This window comes from Felis catus, chromosome F2 (genome assembly GCF_018350175.1).
Source record: "Felis catus isolate Fca126 chromosome F2, F.catus_Fca126_mat1.0, whole genome shotgun sequence".
NCBI classification, from domain to species: domain Eukaryota; kingdom Metazoa; phylum Chordata; class Mammalia; order Carnivora; family Felidae; genus Felis; species Felis catus.
The window spans coordinates 15467877-15485046 of NC_058385.1; the positions used below are offsets into that span (position 1 = coordinate 15467877).

General features: G+C 38.9%; 1 protein-coding gene across 2 annotated transcripts in view; it reads right to left on the reverse strand.

Moving 5' to 3' along the window:
- The window catches only part of CYP7B1 (cytochrome P450 family 7 subfamily B member 1), a 173751-nt gene that overhangs the window by 131495 nt on the left and 25086 nt on the right, over window positions 1–17170 (reverse strand). The gene's annotated exons all lie outside the window — the stretch shown is intronic.

Sequence of the window (17170 nt, forward strand, 5' to 3'; positions counted from 1 at the left end):
AATACATCTCAGGGATACCTTTTCTCAGTGTCATTACCGCTATTTTTTCCCTCGGGAGAAACACAATCAAATTCTTGTACAACAGTTATGTTTTATACTTTAATGGAAAATTTTACTCTCCTATCTCCTAACCTTATACTGGTTACTGTAATCATTAATACAGCCATTCAATACTGTCAGTAGCAAGTGGTTTCTGCTTTCTTCTCATGTGTGCTGCTATAAACTCCAGACTCAAAATTGTGTCTTCAACAAAGGGCAGACTCTGAACCATGGTGGAAAGTACAAGATACCATTAATTACTGACATTTCCATTATTAGAATTATAGGCTCAGGCTACCAAGTTCACGTAGCCAAGACAACTGGCGTAATATACTATACCGGGTTGGATTTCCGGAACTCCTTTTAGTCCAGAAACAGACTATTCAATAACAGCCAACTGCCAACCCATTATCAAGGAGATAAGAATTTCATGGGAACAGATGAGGAAATCCAATTTTGGCTACTTGTTTTGGACTACTGTTAGTATTATTCATAATGTCCTATTTGCTGATGAGTGCATGGTGTAGCCTTTCGTATTTCCTTGATCTATCTCAAGCCTTTAATAAACTACTTTTGAACAACTTTAAAGTAAGCATTCATTACATGCTTAAAAAGTAAAAAGTAGGTCTATAGGCTTTCTGAATGTTTTTCTTCTTGACAAGTATTTAAGATATCAGGTGATGACAGAAGACAAAAAAAAATTATGTCCATAGCTTTTTTGATAAATTATAACGCCCCTTCCAACCCCCAGGATATATGAGCAAATATCGACTAGATTATTTTATTGTTTTCTTGGCTTCATCTTCTAGCCACTCCCTGAATCATACAGTTCAGCAAAATTAAAAAAAAAATGGAGTAAGTGACATGGCCTTCAAATACTAACACACTTTTCATTTTATTATCTTGGAGCAGTAAATTGTTTCTTTCCATAGAAATAAGTCAAACTTTCCTTATGAACACATTTGGTACATTAAAAAATGTTACTAATTTCCTAAGTTACTTATTTTACAATATTCTTTCTATCTCTAACACATTTTTTCTCATAAACCTAAACTCTGTTAGCATCTCCTGGAGAAATTTTGTCTTGTTAAGATTATGTATCACAGAATCAACACAAGCCGAGGTTTTTCAATGAATTCACTAACAGAAATAAAGTTACCAAAGGAGAGAGATTTAATATGTAATACTGACCTGTATTAACAAAAATCTTGGTGACGTTATTACAATCATTTTTGTTAGCTAGTTGTTCTATTAATGAAGGTTAAAAATATTGAGAGGCTTTATAGTTCTACATGTATTGCTGAAATTCTTTCTCTAAGACATTGATACTTTACTTGCTTGAAACAGAGGGCAGTGGTCAAGAGAAAGGCTTTGGAGTCACAAAAATATGGGTTCAAAACCAAGTTTCCCAGTTACTACTTGCAGAACCCTTGGCCAATCTGAAACTCCTTAAGCCTCTCCTTCCTTATCCATACCAAAATAGAAAACCTACCGTAAAGGTGTTGGCATGTTTGGCTTCTTCTGGGGCCTCTCTCCTTGGCCTGCAGATCGCTGGCTTCTCCTTACGCCTTCACTTGGATTTTACTCTGTGCATGCGCATCCCTGGCGTCGTGTCTTTGTGTGTCCAAATTCCTTTTCTTATGAGGACACCATTCAGACTGAATTAGGGCTCACTCATACGACCTCATCTAAATTTATTACCTCTTTAAAGGTTCTGTCTTCAAATATAATCACATTCTGAGGTACTTAGTGTTAAGGGTTTCAAGATATGAATTTGGGGAGAGAACGCAATTCAGCCCATAACACATACTAATATATTTTTCATTTTATTAGTTTAGAGTAGTATATAGTTTCTTTCCGTCTAATGAAACTGAACTTCCCCATAGGCACATAATAAAATCCAATAATAAGTAGCTATTGTTAAGTAAAGTATTATAAACATTATCTAATTATTCTTTGGTGGCATGTCATTATGGCACCTCAGGTCATCGTTCAAAATACTATTTACCACAGATATAGTTATTTCTACATATAGGCATGGGAAATTTGGCCAAATGTTTACTCATACGAGGAATATCACCCTGGGAATTGCCTTTTGGAATAAATCCTTTATACTGGCTTAAAAAAATTGTAATTGGTCTCATTCTCCTAAGAGTAGAGGGGAAACACAATCAACCAAGTATTAGGATAGTGAAACACTGTCTATGTCTACAGATTGTATACATAAAATATTTAAGAAATTTGAACCAATGGAGTTTGTCACAGCCATTCCATCCACACATATAAGTCAATTCAAGTAAAACTCAGATATTTAATTGAAAAACAGCATTTAGTATTTTCCTTTCGCATTACATAGGCCTACCAACTTAGTGATGGACTGAATTTGGCAGGACATAATATTCCATAGGCTCTACCCCATGCCATACAGTGACACCAAGACAACTAGATATATTCAGGAAGAAGCAGGGTAGGCTGCTAATTAGCTGTAGCTAATTAAATTAATTAATTAATTAATAATTATGTAATTAAGTAAAGTGCTGCTCAGGAGTGATTTTATTTAAGCAATGAAAATTGTGGAGAACTCATAAGACAGTTTCTTTTATTTTCTTAAGAAAGACTCAGACTAAACTCTTATCATGGCCTCTACATTTGACAATAAAGTTTGGTTGGCACATTGGTATTGAAACTTCTTTTATACATTTTCCACAAATCTATGAATTATTTTGACTTTACCCTGTTATTTCTGGTTTTCACTGAAATATAAAGCAAAATTTCATCCACAACCAAACGGTTCTTCCTGGGGGAATTGTCTTTGCTCTGCACTGAACACAGAGGAATTCTGAAACCCCATAAACTATAGATGTATATCTTCTTTACCAAATAACCAGTTTTAACCACATTTTTCGTAGGGCTCTATAGTACAACAGCAATACGTTTAGGTGTAGTAATAAATATCATGACTAAAACGAAATGTATGCATGTGTTATAACTGGCTGATCATACAAATAATTATTAAATATAAACACATATGCTTTTGTAGATTTGTTGGAGAGATTCGTTAATTGCTTAATGAAAGATGTCTTTCAGATACTAATTCCTTCATTTAGTTCAACAGATTAAATTTTATATGAGAAGATATTAGCATGCATGCAATGAAGTGACAAGGACAACCAAAAAGCTTAAATGTTAATGGATAAAAGATAGCGTTCAGGTTATTTAAAAAAAGTGAAACAGTATAATTTTCATTTTGTGTGCTTCCAATTGCTCTCTGCAGACAAAAATGTCCTTTCTAATAGTCATGCAAATATTGCAATATCAAGATTGTTTCTACATTTTTCTGAGTTGTAAATAAATTATAAAACTTTAAACAGTGTATGAATAATTCCAGATAGGGCAAGATTGTGCATTTTCTAATTTGCAGAGCTAGTTAGGACTTGACATTTGCAACCAAAGCAAATCACTTTTTGTGCTGTAGTTTTAAGTCATTAACTAATTTTATGAAGATTCTAGATTTCGAGTTTGCAGAAAGCTTCAATACAAAAATAGCTTCACCACCACAGAGTTAAAGTTGGCAATTTTTGGGGGGGCGAGAAAATTACCACTAATACCAACAGACCTGTTCATTTCCCTCAGTCCTCTTAAACTGCAGTTCAATCTGGTATAATCTTTTTTCCTCCCCCAGTAGGGTGCAGAGAGCCCTCTAGCTTCCAAGCCTGTTTCCTACCGAGGTACATATTGGCCAGCATACAGCTGCTCAGAACAACTATTTGCATCTACAATGGGGTCATCCCACCACGTTCTTTTCAGATCAATATGATTGGTACAAACAATAGTTTGATTTTGATTGCTCTATAGTACGCTTGGGTAGAGCCTCTGAATGCAAGTGAATTGCTTAGAAACAATGGGCTGGTTCATCATCCAAAGCGTCCCTTTTCAAACAGCTGCCTCTGCCACACTCACCCTGACAACGTCCAGAAAAACAGATGGTTTCAGCATTCATGGCCAGTTTAGTGAAAGCCCCTGAGTCAACCATTCAACGCATGTTTTTTAATCTATTTCATATTAAGGGGTATTTCTCTCCACTAAAAATTTCAAAGATATTTAAATTCTCCTGCTGAATCTATGCTGAATTAAAAAGAAAGAAGTAGGTATGTAGGAGGTGAGAATAAAATCCTTTTCTTAAGTCAGCACAGCCAAGATCTTTTGTTAAAACTGCAGTGTAGACCCTCATGTATGTTATGTGCAGTAATTCTGCAACACAAAAAGGTAGATTAATAATGCAGCTAAGATCTCCCAGCGTTGATCTCCTAGCTGCTGTTGTCTATTTAAAGGCAAGTCTTTAGGATTACTTTAAAAGCAATGCATTTTCCCCTGGTTTTCTTTTAACACACACACACACACACACACACACACACACACACACACACACACACACACAAATTAGTTCTGAGAACTGTATGGGGAATAATACAAGAAACACTGTTATTCTTGTGTGTCATCATCACTCATTTATAAAATATATTAAATATATACTTTGTATTCAGTTGGTTGCAATGGCTATGAGGACTCAAGTAGTAATCCTAAGTGCATTCAATTTTTGATCCTCTAAAAGAAACAATAACTGTGTTTTATATGTAAGCTCTCATCCCTAAACTACTTTACCTCTTCATTTTTATAGTAAGCAATTTTTACCCATTAGCCAGGAGAAATATTTTAATTTCAAAAATAAATTATTAGAAACAGAATAATAATTTAAAATCAAGTTTTTTCATTACCTAAGATACAAAATTTTGGAAAAGGTACCTAACCCAATACTTTATGTTTTTGTAAATACCATTTGTTTATGTCATAACTCTCTAAGGACACGAAAGAGATTAAAAGGACATTTTGACCTACTGTTGTCACCAACTGCCTTCTGTGGAAGATATTTAGCCTAATCAGCATTTACAAATCTACACTATATACACCCTCACTTCATGAAAGATTTCATTCCTACAATTTGAGTGCAAGATAAGTTTATATAAATAACTCTGTTTTGTCATTGACTTTATTATAAATTAATGGCAAATATTCAATTATTCAACTAATTTTACTGTTCCGTAAAATGGGGCTAATAATTTTATCTTTATTATTGAGTTACTGGCTGGATTAAATTAGTTCTTATAAAAGCACTTAAGACAGTACCTGGCTTATGACTGCTATTATTATTATTACCATCATCATCATTGTAATTACTAGAAAAATATAAAGAAAATATAGAGTAGAGAGAAGTATCAAATTACCCAGTGGGCAAAGCTGAACACTCAAAAGGGAAAACTTAAGGTCATGACCTGGTCTGTGTCCCTCTGTGCTTTGGTCTGGAAGTAGCAGTGCCTCCACAACTTATGGAGACTATGAGATGGTTCTCAGACCTTCCAAGCACAGTCACTGTGAGGCAGTTCTCATTTCAACTTACCCCACTCCTCAGTGTTGCCTGGTAAACACCTGCACCCCCTGAACTCACAACGCATCCACCCATTCAGCATCTGCCGAGGGGCTATGGCTCCAGGTAAGCAATGAGGCAGGAGGTGGAATTTCAACTTCAGTGTGCATATATCATCACAGATCTCCCACCTTTAAATACAAACAAACAGGGGCGCCTGGGTGGCGCAGTAGGTTAAGCGTCCGACTTCAGCCAGGTCACGATCTCGCGGTCCGTGAGTTCGAGCCCCGCGTCAGGCTCTGGGCTGATGGCTCAGAGCCTGGAGCCTCTTTCCGATTCTGTGTCTCCCTCTCTCTCTGCCCCTCCCCCGTTCATGCTCTGTCTCTCTCTGTCCCCAAAATAAATAAACGTTGAAAAAAAAATTAAAAAAAAAATACAAACAAACAGTAGCCCCTCCTTTACTCCAGAGTTACCCTTCTGTTATTGCCAGTATGCCTCCTTCCCTTTCCTCCTGGGAGTCATCCATACTCGTCAGCTCTCCTTCCTCGCCTCCAGCCCACCCTGGACTTCTGCATCAAATGTTCCACTAAGACTGTCATTATCCATTTGATTACCAAAAATCCCCTAACTGCCAAATCCAACGGACACTTCTTAGTCTCTGTGGCTGCAGAATCTGAATCTGGGACCATCATTCATTCAACTCATTCATTTACCTGCCCCCTGTGCTGGGCCTTGGGGATACAAAGAAGCATTTACTGAGATCCTCTGCTTCATGGCACCTCCCACATTCTCTCCTAGTTTTCCCCATCTTCTTCATCACTCTCCCAGATTTACCTTCCTCTACTACCCAGTACAATGTTAGTGCTCCTCAGGGTTCTACTGTCTATGTTCTCAGTTTACCAATCTTCATTATCTATCTATTTCTTCAGCAAATCCCTTACTGCATACCTCCCATATCCAAATTTTATCTATGCCTATAACTTCAGTTAAATATGACCCCCAAACTGGCATCCCATATTAATCTAACAAATACTGGTAAGGACTTACTCTGTGCCAGACACAGTGCGAGGTTCATTCATTTGCTGATGAATAAACTAGTCCCCATCTTCAGAGAACTTTCTGTAGCTGTCTAGGAAAAGGTAACTATGTAGGTAATTACAATATTGAAGGATGCACGGAGATAGATGCACAGAGAAGGTTAACCTAACTTGCACTGAGGGTTTAGACTTTACATCTTTAACAGCAGGAGAGAGACATCGAATTTGTATTTTAGAAAGATCACTCTTGCTATAATGTGGAAAATGGATTCGAAGCGGGTAGGGAGATGAGTTAGGAGATGCTAATCTAGGAAAACGATGATGAAAAACTGGATTAAAGGAGAAGCAGTGGAGACAGAAATAGATGGATTTTAGAGCAATTTATTAAATAGATTTATAATACTTGTTAACTGAACCCTGAATCTGGATATGTAAGAAACTCTTGGAAACAAGGTAGAAAACACGGGGTCAGGTCTGTTCACATGGCTATGTTTTGATGACCCCAAGAATATGACCCTGTTATAGATTGTATGATGGCAATTTGTAAGCCTCTCTTGCACCAGGAGAGTGTTTTTCACTATTTTTCTACCTCCATACTATCCATATATTCAATCAATTTCCATCATACCAATTCTCATTAAAAGCAGTGTGGGTAAAAGTGGGAGGAGAAGAGGAGGGAAGTTCAAAATCTCTAAGGGAATGGAGGGTTAGAGAGCTGAAAATCCTCTACTGCGTAGAAAGTTTCTTGACAGCAGAAAAGCCATCTATCTTTCCAAATTTTGTTTACCTAAGACCTAGCACAATATCTGGGACAAGACTAAGTGTCCAATGTTTCTAGAATGAATGAGTGGATGAATAAACAAATGCAAAAATGTTCCTAGGTTTTTAGCAATGCAGTTAGTCTATAAGGAGTGTCCAAAAAATGAGAAAAGAGCCAGCCCTCCCTTCAGTCTGACTTTCTGCGATTTTTTTCCCTTTTGTGGCTCTTTTATTTGGGGCTGGGGGTGGGTAGATAAGAAAGAAGATATGGATATGAAAATGAGAGCAAAGTTTCAGGCCCAGAGAATTCTGAAGTTTCAGGGCTGAAAGGATTCTCCACCTTTATCTCACTTTATCTCATTTTACAGATGAAGGAATTGAGATCTAAAAAGTTGAAGTGACTTTCCCAGTCAGGCATGGCAGCACAAAGTATTCTAGATCTACTGACCCGAGTCCGATAGTCTTTTTCTCTCCAAAAGTTTATAATTGAAAACTTCACAGGGTTTAAAACATGTAGATGTCGCAAATGATCTAAGGGCATGTCTCAAGTGAAAGAAATGAATTTAATCACTTTTGCTTCCTAGGGAAAAATTAAGTGGGGGGAAAAAGATTTTGGTTCCATCTGTTGGTTTAGTTTTATTTCTGTTTCCCAACTCATTCCAAATACACTAATAGTCTTCAGCAGCCTTTAGTACACTAGATGTTATGCTTCGTTTCTCTGCAGACAAATCATTCCCTAGATATTCAGTGAGTACAAGGACGGAGCAAGGCTTGTCTGGCACATTATCAGGTGGAAATGTAGAGAGTCCTGGGACAGTTGTTCAATCTAATACAGAGTTGGGCTTGTTTCTCCCTCTACCCTGGCTTTTACACCCACTTCCCAGAGCCAACCCTAATTCCTAACTTTTGCTCTCCTCACTTGCTCTAGGACGAAACTGATTTCTATCATAGGGCCACTCTCCAGGCACCAAGGCTGCCATTTAAACATCTCTGATGCTATCTGTGAGTCCATACTCTTCTTGCTCTGCCCTTGATGACATGCCAGGATACCATCCTTATGCCAACACTGGATCTTCCTGCTGTTTAGCATCAACTTCCCCTTAACTTCTTGCTGCAGGATCCCAACCCCCCATCCCCCAGTTCTGTCCCTATTGAGTCTCTCTGTATTCTAGGTCCCCTTGTGGTTTCCTGTGACCATATTCTTGATTCATTTCTTAAAATATAAAAGGTTTTAAATTTTAAAATTGATGTGTTCCCACTGGAGAAAATTTATAAAATAAAGATGAAGAAAAGAAGAAAATAAATGTGATCCATCATCTTATCTCAGAGATAACAGAGGTAACCATGGCTGGCATTTGGGCATATCTTCTTCATAAACCCACACAACTCATATGCACATATATAGAGCTTTACTTGAAAAAATGGCATCATACAACATCATAAACTACTTTTTTTACTTAATAACATGGAATAAACATTTTCTCATGTCACTTAATATTCCTATTACAACATATTTTTAATAAATGAATATAATTCCTTTTAGGGATAGACAATAATCTTTGTTAACACTTTGTTATTGGTTATTATTTAGGTTATTTATTTATTTATTTATTTTTAATGTTTGTTTATTTTTGAGAGACAAAGAGAGACAGAGAATGAGCAGGGGAGGAACAGAGAGAGAGGGAGACACAGAATCCGAAGCAGGCTCCAGGCTCTGAGCTGTCAGCACAGAGCCTGATGCGGGGCTCGAACCCACAAACAATGAGATCATGACCTGAGCTGAAGTCAGTTGCTCAACTGACTGAGCCAGCCAGGTGCCCCTATTTAGGTCATTTATTTTTCACTATTATAGTAAATGCTATAACATATAGTATCCATACATATGCATGCAATAATCATATATATTAATAGATGTTCAAGCACCTCTATAATTACTTGCTGAAGATAAATTACCACAATAAGAATTGCTTAGTCAAATGGCATGCAGGTTTTTAAGGCTTTCAATGCATATGGAAAAGTCATCCTTCAGGGAAACTAAAACAGTACACACTACCACTGACAGTGTTCATTGCTGTGTGTCTTCCCTAGCCTGTGAACCTGGAGTGTTTCTTAACCTCTCTGATCTCTTACCTCTCTGACATAATGTGAAAGAAGACACCACCACATAGACACACAGTAAATTCACGATAAAAGTTCACTTCTTCCTTCCATATGTCACATACCAGCCAATATGTAAATTATCATCACCACTCTGTTTTGTTATTTATCTTTTCATGTGTATGTTTGTTCTAAAAACACCAATACCGTGATCTGCTTTCCAGGGATGCATTGTGATGAAAAGCCAGGCTACCTATAGAATTAGAAAAAGCAATATCACTCATTGCCAGCAGATGCCACTACCTGATCCATGATGTATACCAGAAAAAAATCTCTAGTGTGAGGTTCCAGATCCTGTAAGCAAATCAGAGTTCTACTAAATCATGATTGGTACACAGCTGAGACTATGTAAAAATTATGTAAAGGAAGTTTACTTACAAGCAGGGCTATATACTTTGAAATATATTTTCATAACTAAACGTCATGTCCAACTTTCTGTTAAAATAGGGTGTTGGGCATGTGTGTGTGTACGTGTGTGTGTGTGTGTGTGTGTGTGTGTATGTGTGTGTCTGCATATATATATGTACATGTTTATGCATATGTATACATCAAGATAAATTCTAAAGTTCCCTCAAGAGGTTTATATTAATTATGAGCTCTTCTCCAATGTATCTCTGCCACCCACAGAGTTCTAATGACTTTAAAATATGCTAGTAATGAGGAAAGACATATGGGATATTATGTAGAGCTGAGGTAGGTGGTAAGGGATACAGAATGGGACTCAAGGATAGAATAATTTTTTTCCAATGTTCTCTGTGTGAAATTATACACTACAGTATTTGAAGAAAAACTGCAAAACCTTATGTCTTTTTCTATATATGTAAGTCCATATTTATATACAATATATATATCTGAAACTTTGACCCTATATACAAACATTATATATTTATATACCATATATATACATATATATATATATATAATTTTATTACAATTTCTCTTGTAATGTATGAAGAAAGTAAAATCTGAGAAATTTCTGTACTTTAATGGTATCTATCTATATCTTCTTATTAAATATCTTCATTTAGGTTTTGTAGTCATGAATTATGATAGCTTTAATAAATTCACTATGCATATACTACTACTCCTGTTATATGTTAAAAGGGTGAGAAGAAATTTGGGAGAACCCCTCCTTCCCATGCACACACAGGATTAATAATCTGGAAAAGTGAACAGAGTGTATAAAAAGTAAAGGTCAATGAACTACTACGATTGTCCAGTGCTTGAAATGTTATTTTTCACTGAAGAATTAAAGAGAAGACTTTTTCTTAGAATGTACAAGAATTCAGTGATTCATTGAAATGTTATTTCCCACTGGAGATTTAAAGAGAAGACATTTTCTTAGAATGTACAAGAATTCAGTGATTCATTGAAATGTTATTTCCCACTGGAGATTTAAAGAGAAGACATTTTCTTAGAATGTACCAGAATTCAGTGGTTCTCTTTAAAGGGTTAACACTTTTAAAAATGAAGATGACGGACTCAGATTTTGGAAAGACTGACAGGAATTTCTCGTGAAAATTTTATAATAATTTTTCAAAACAAAAACAATACTATACATCCAGCCAAATACTATCCAGCTGTTCTTGATTTTAACTTACTTATAGCCTACAAAATATTTGTTTTGCTTTGTTAAAATACGAAGTATCATGCAAACATTTAGCAATTGTATCAGCTCCCATTGCTTTGCGAACATCCCTAGTTCCTCTCCATATATTAGCTACACACAAAATTTCTCTGAAACCCAAACATGAAACCCAAACCCTGTCACCCCAAAGATTAACATTCACTTTAAGGAAAAGCAACCCATTCCTTGCAGAGAGTGAGTCAGACTTTTCAGACTGACTTTTGCTCGTTCATCCTAAAGGAGTACGTATGTGGCAGGAAAACTGAGGGGCCTTGTAACAAAAAACAGATGAGATTCCTCCCCTCATGAAGCTTACGTTCTGGTCTCTGCAGACAGACAAGAATAAGGCTACAAACACACGAGTGGGGAAAGTTTTAGATCTTGATAAATATTATAAAGAAAATGAAATGGATTCATTTGACAGAATGAGAGGATAGCTTTTAGAGTTGGTGGCTAAGTAAAAGCCTTTCTGGGAAGATGACATTTGAGCTGTGCTTTAGATGAAAGTCTCAAGCCCGTCATGGGAACGTGGGGGCTGAGCTAGAGTCAAAAGAGCAGGAGTGCAGAGGGGAAACAGTCTGACACATCAAGGAACAAAGAGGTCAGTGTGACTGGTGCCCTGTGCAGGGAGGGAAGGGGAGGGCAGAAGATGGGAGGGGCTTCTGTCAGGGCCCTGCCACCTCAGCCGGGATGTGCCCTCTCCACCGAGTCTGGGAGGAGCAGGAGGCCATGGAGAGTCTGAGGCATAGGGGTGGCACACAGGATCTGAAGAAGTTTTTAAAAGCTTGTCCAAAAAGTGCAGGGTCTTTTTTTTCAGTACTGGAATATTTGTGCAAACTTGATGTAATACGTTGGTCAGTCTAATTTTTGAGATGTGCAAGGTCTCCGGATCTGAGAAGGTTTTAGCGCTGGAGCTGTGAGTGCCCTGACAGTAACTGGAAGTGGTCAAAAAGACAATCCAATATGTTGAATTTAAAATGATGTTTAAACACTCAACGGAACTTCTCTTACAGCAAAGGTCTAGGCAGGCAGGGACCTAAAGCTAGTAGTTGGTCTAGCACAAGTGAGAGAGGAAAGCAGGCAGAGGATCTGGCCAGACAAAGTCGGCAAGCAGGGGTGAGCCCTAGACTCCAAAGGCCAGCTGTGTGGCAAGGCCAAAGCATGGCAGGAAGAAGGCATGGCAAGAGTGTGCATCTGTTAGGGTTGGCGGGGATGGAGGTGAGGCTGGAAATGCCTCATATACCAGACAGCTGTCTAACCTTTGCTGGGGTAATGAAAAGGAGTGATGTAATCCGATTCAAGAAGGAATGAGCTCTCTGAGGGAAAGTGTGAAGAAAGGAGGGCAGGGTTCTGAGGACAAATCTGGGCAAGACCTATATTTGTGTAGAGAACAACAGTAAAAGATTGGGACAGCAGCGTCAGGGATGAGGTTTTAAGATCAGGAAGTGGGAAACCCCACTGTTTAATGATTACAAGTTCCACTGGCAACTTTAGGGAATTGCGGTGAGGCCAGAGGGGAAATGTCTCCCCAGATCGCATGACGAGTTCATGGCAGAGCTGAGATTTCGGTTCAGGGTCACTTTTCCCTCACAGCAGGCCAACTGTGGGCGTGTGCCCGCATGTGTGTGCACGTGTGTATGCCAGAAGTGTGCACGTGCATCTGTGTGTTTTAACAGGGAAGATAATTTTTCGCTGCAGTAGGGAGAAGACAGCCAGTCCTTAAAGATCCTCGGGGCGCCTGGGTGGCTCAGTCGGTTAGGCGGCCGACTTCGGCTCAGGTCATGATCTCACGATCCGTGAGTTCTAGCCCCGCGTCGGGCTCTGTGCTGACAGCTCAGAGCCTGGAGCCTGCTTCATATTCTGTGTCTCCCTCTCTCTGACCCTCCCCTGTTCATGCTCTGTCTCTCCCTGTCTCAAAAATAAATAAACGTTAAAAAAAATTAAAAAAAAAAAAGATTCTGTGTAAGTGCTTCACATGATTAGGGAAAGAACATTTCACTTCTTCCATTTTTTTTGTAACATCATTTCATTTGCCTCTCTGTTCCCTTTATCCTCTCCCATAGCCTATTCTACTTTTATTGTCTGGTTTCTTTTCCTCTTAACAGGGGGCTGGCAAATTTTTTTTTCTGTAAAGAGCTGGATAATAAATATTTCAAGCATGTGGGCCAAGAGTCAAAATCAATTATATTAGATAGGTATTTATATAACAAGAGGGGGACAAAAATCTCCTCCTATTTCTCATTGATGAAATTTAAAATATAATAATTATAACTGAATATGATTTTTATAATATAGGCCTATTAATAAAAGGAATGGAATTCTTTTCACTCAATTCAAGTTCAAAGTTAGTGTTCTCAATCATCAAATCAGTTGGAAAACAATTGTAGAAACAACTCGTAGCTTGCAAACGGTACAAAAAGAGGCACAGGGGCTGGGCTGGACTTGGGTCATAGTTTGCTGGCCTCCGGTTTGAACAGTCATGCCATTCACCTTCCTTGCATGCTTTATACTCGGTGGGTCTGCAGCAGACAACAAGGAATGGAGACTCTGGTTTCCATAGTAATGCCCATGGCGACTTCCTGTCCCACTCTTCACTCCTTTTCCTCCTTTCCCTCCCTTGTCCTTAATGGAAAGCACTCTTTACTAGTATCTAATTATGGGCCAAATGGGAAATTTGGGTTTCATGTCCAATGGAATGATTTTAGCGCCTCAGAAAAGCCCTGTCCTTCAAAAGTGAAATTGGCTGATGTGTAAAATTTCTTTAATTTGGGGGGGGGGGGGGGAGGGCGGGGAGGAGTACATCTTTTAATTTCACGATTAGATACAAACCTCAACATGCAAATATACCCGAGGAAGAGAATACACTGATTTGAGATCCTTCACACTAAGGTCCAGCCAGTTGTTTTTTTTTTTAATTTTTTTTTTCAACATTTATTTATTTTTGGGACAGAGAGAGACAGAGCATGAACGGGGGAGGGGCAGAGAGAGAGGGAGACACAGAATCGGAAACAGGCTCCAGGCTCCGAGCCATCAGCTCAGAGCCCGACGCGGGGCTCGAACTCACGGACCGCGAGATCGTGACCTGGCTGAAGTCGGACGCTTAACCGACTGTGCCACCCAGGCAGTTTTTAATACAGGGTTTGTGTTGGAAGAATTTACAGGTGCTGGGATAGGATGAAGAACTATTCCCAGAGTGGAGAAAAAGGAATGTGGAAAGGGGACCTGTCAGTTTTGCATTTCGCTGTGTCTGGAAAATCTGCTCTGGGCTAAATACCAAGGAAGGAGAGATGTTGCAGCCACTCAACATTCCAGCTAGCCTGCCCTCCAGCTCCTTGGAATCTGTTTTGGTTCAGCCCCAGTCTCATAAAATTTAGCTTGGAAGGAAGCTTAGAGATCATGAAATACACACTTTCATTTCATAATGGCAAAAGTGAGATTCAAGGAGGTTGATGCTAATTTTTCTTTGTAACTTTGGACATGCTGTTTCAATTTACATTTCTCAGTGCTAGAGAAAAATGTGACCTTATAGAACTTCTGGAGGAAAAAAAGGTGCAGTTTCTAGGAACTTTCAACTTCAGTTAATGCTTACCCAGGCAGTTTCAAGATTTATGGGCTAAGAAACACATCTCTGAGTCAGAGATGCAGTGGGGATTTCCAGCACTTACAGTGGAGACAGGCCAGGTCTCCAATTGACTCACTTGCAGAATACCGACAAGCCTGAGTCCCCGAAGTGAGTTCATTTTGTAGAGTCCCACGGTAAGAGTTCAAGCGCTGGCTAAACAAGAGCCAAGGCCTTTCCCATCAGTAAACCTACAGAGTGAAATAAATGTGGGTTTAGGATCAGCTGGAGGCGTGTTTGAATTCCAGCTCAATGCTCTGTGGGGGTGGCCTTATGCAATTCCAATTCCACAATTCTGTTCAGCTCCTATACTGTTTCCTCCCAAGCCAGGCAGGGGAACGATACCTGCTTCACAACAGTGTGGCTATGACTGAGTGAGATCAAGAGTTTACGGAGTCTAGCACAGAGATTGGCCCATAATAGATACTAATAAGACAGGATTATTAAATGCACAACATTGTTTGTTTGTTTTAAATGTTTATTTATTTTTGACAGAGAGCATGAGCAGCAGAGGGGCGGAGAGAGAAGGGGACAGAGGATCCGAAACAGGCTCCATGCTGACAGCAGAGAGCCCAATGCTGGGCTCAAACTCACCAACCATGAGATCATGACCTGAGCTGAAGTCAGACGCTAACTGACTGAGCCACCCAGGCGTCCCTAATGTGCAACATTCTTACTCTTTTATAAGCAGACTGATATTTGTGAGCTCAACTCTCTATCGGTTAGGAAAAGGAGAGGGAAAGTTCAGAAGTACTTAAGACTAGATGTCAGTACTTTCTTAGCATAAACATAGCCTTTCCAAGGTCAAGAAGTCTCCCAGGCCTATGGGAGTTATAGAGATCAACAATGGACAGTGTCCTCTTTTGCGCTAGTTCAACATCCTCTTAGCCCTCTGTCTACACCAGCCACTACTGAGCTGACCAACTTCAGCATACGCATTATCAGCTTTCCTCTAGTGCAACTTAACAGTACATCCCTGATCTGCAATGCCCATTTCTTGATTTCTATCCCTGGGCTACCTTGATTCTACAGGCAAAGGACACCCCAAAACCTTCCTGAATACTCACACATGGGCCACCTGGCAGTATAGAGGAGTTAACACTTGTAGAACTGCCCTAGTCCAATATGGTATAGGAATCTATGCATAAATAGTTCCTACCCCTGTGATCCTCCCACATGGATATTCTCAAATACATTTCATGAAGCTTCAGGAGGTCATACTAGATTGAGCACAAGTGGTGGTCACCTCCATAATACATCCTTGGCTTTCCCACCTTCCCCCCCCCTTTGCTCCTGTTCCCTGGGTCACATTCTCAAAGAAATTACCTGCACACAAGTCTCTGTCTCATGCTCTGCTCTCATGGAAATGCAGGCTAAGACATTACTTATTTTGATACTTAGCTAGAATAACAGGTTTGTGGAGTGGAAAGGACAGTAAAGAGAGTCTACTTCAAGGATGAGAAATAAATGGCTAGGTGCTGCTTCTTTCCTCTTGCTCCTATGACAAAGGTCACAACTAATGGTGACATTCTTTTCCAATGAGCCCAGACAGTCCCAGAATCCTTTTCTGCACTGCTTTAGACAACTCTGTCAACTAATTGAAGCTGATGCTTGAAATGAAATTCATTTGCTATCTTGGGTCCAAGAGATCAAGCTGGTTCAAATTTCAGTTATGTCACTTATTAGGTATGTAATCCTAAAACAACGTTCATTTATGAAACTTGCTTTTCTCATCTATAAAATGGGCATAATTTCTGTTTCATATTGTTATGAAACATATTTAATATTATTTAAATATTTTTAACTATTTAATATTTAATAATATAATATGCTAAAGCACCTAAGAAGATATTTGACACATAGGAAATACTCAATAAATCGAATTCTGTTCTCCTTTCTTTTTAGTTTTAATGCAATGAACAGATCAAGAGCAGATCCAGTTATTTATTGTGTAAAATTGGCAGGTAAAGCCCTGTCTTCATATTTTACATCTGTATAAAGTACATAATTCATACCTGATCCCTCATTGTGGTGAGGGAGCAAATGAAATGGACCTTAGTTTTCAGCCATAGTATTAAGATTATTAGTAATATCAAATTAGTAATAACATAATTACTTACATTACTTCAAATGAAAAATTCTAGGGGTGCCTGAGTGGCTCAGTCATTAAGCATCTGACTTCGGCTCAGGTCATGATCTCACGGTTCAGGAGTTCAAGTCCCATGTGAGGTGAGCTCGAGCCCCGCTTCGGGTGAGCCCAGCTTCTCTCTCTCTCTCTCTCTCGCTCTCGCTCTCGCTCTCGCTCTCGCTCTCGCTCTTTCTCTCTCTCTCTCTGGCCCTCTCTCACTTGCGCCCTCTGTCTCTCTCTCAAAAAAATAAAAAAAAAGTTCAAATGAAAAATTCTAAGGCCTTGTAAGTGTATTAAGCATGTCTCTTTATTCCATATTTTTTTGACACTTTACACACCTTGGAGCCTTGCAGACGGTGAAGGGACTGCTCCTCCCAGGGTT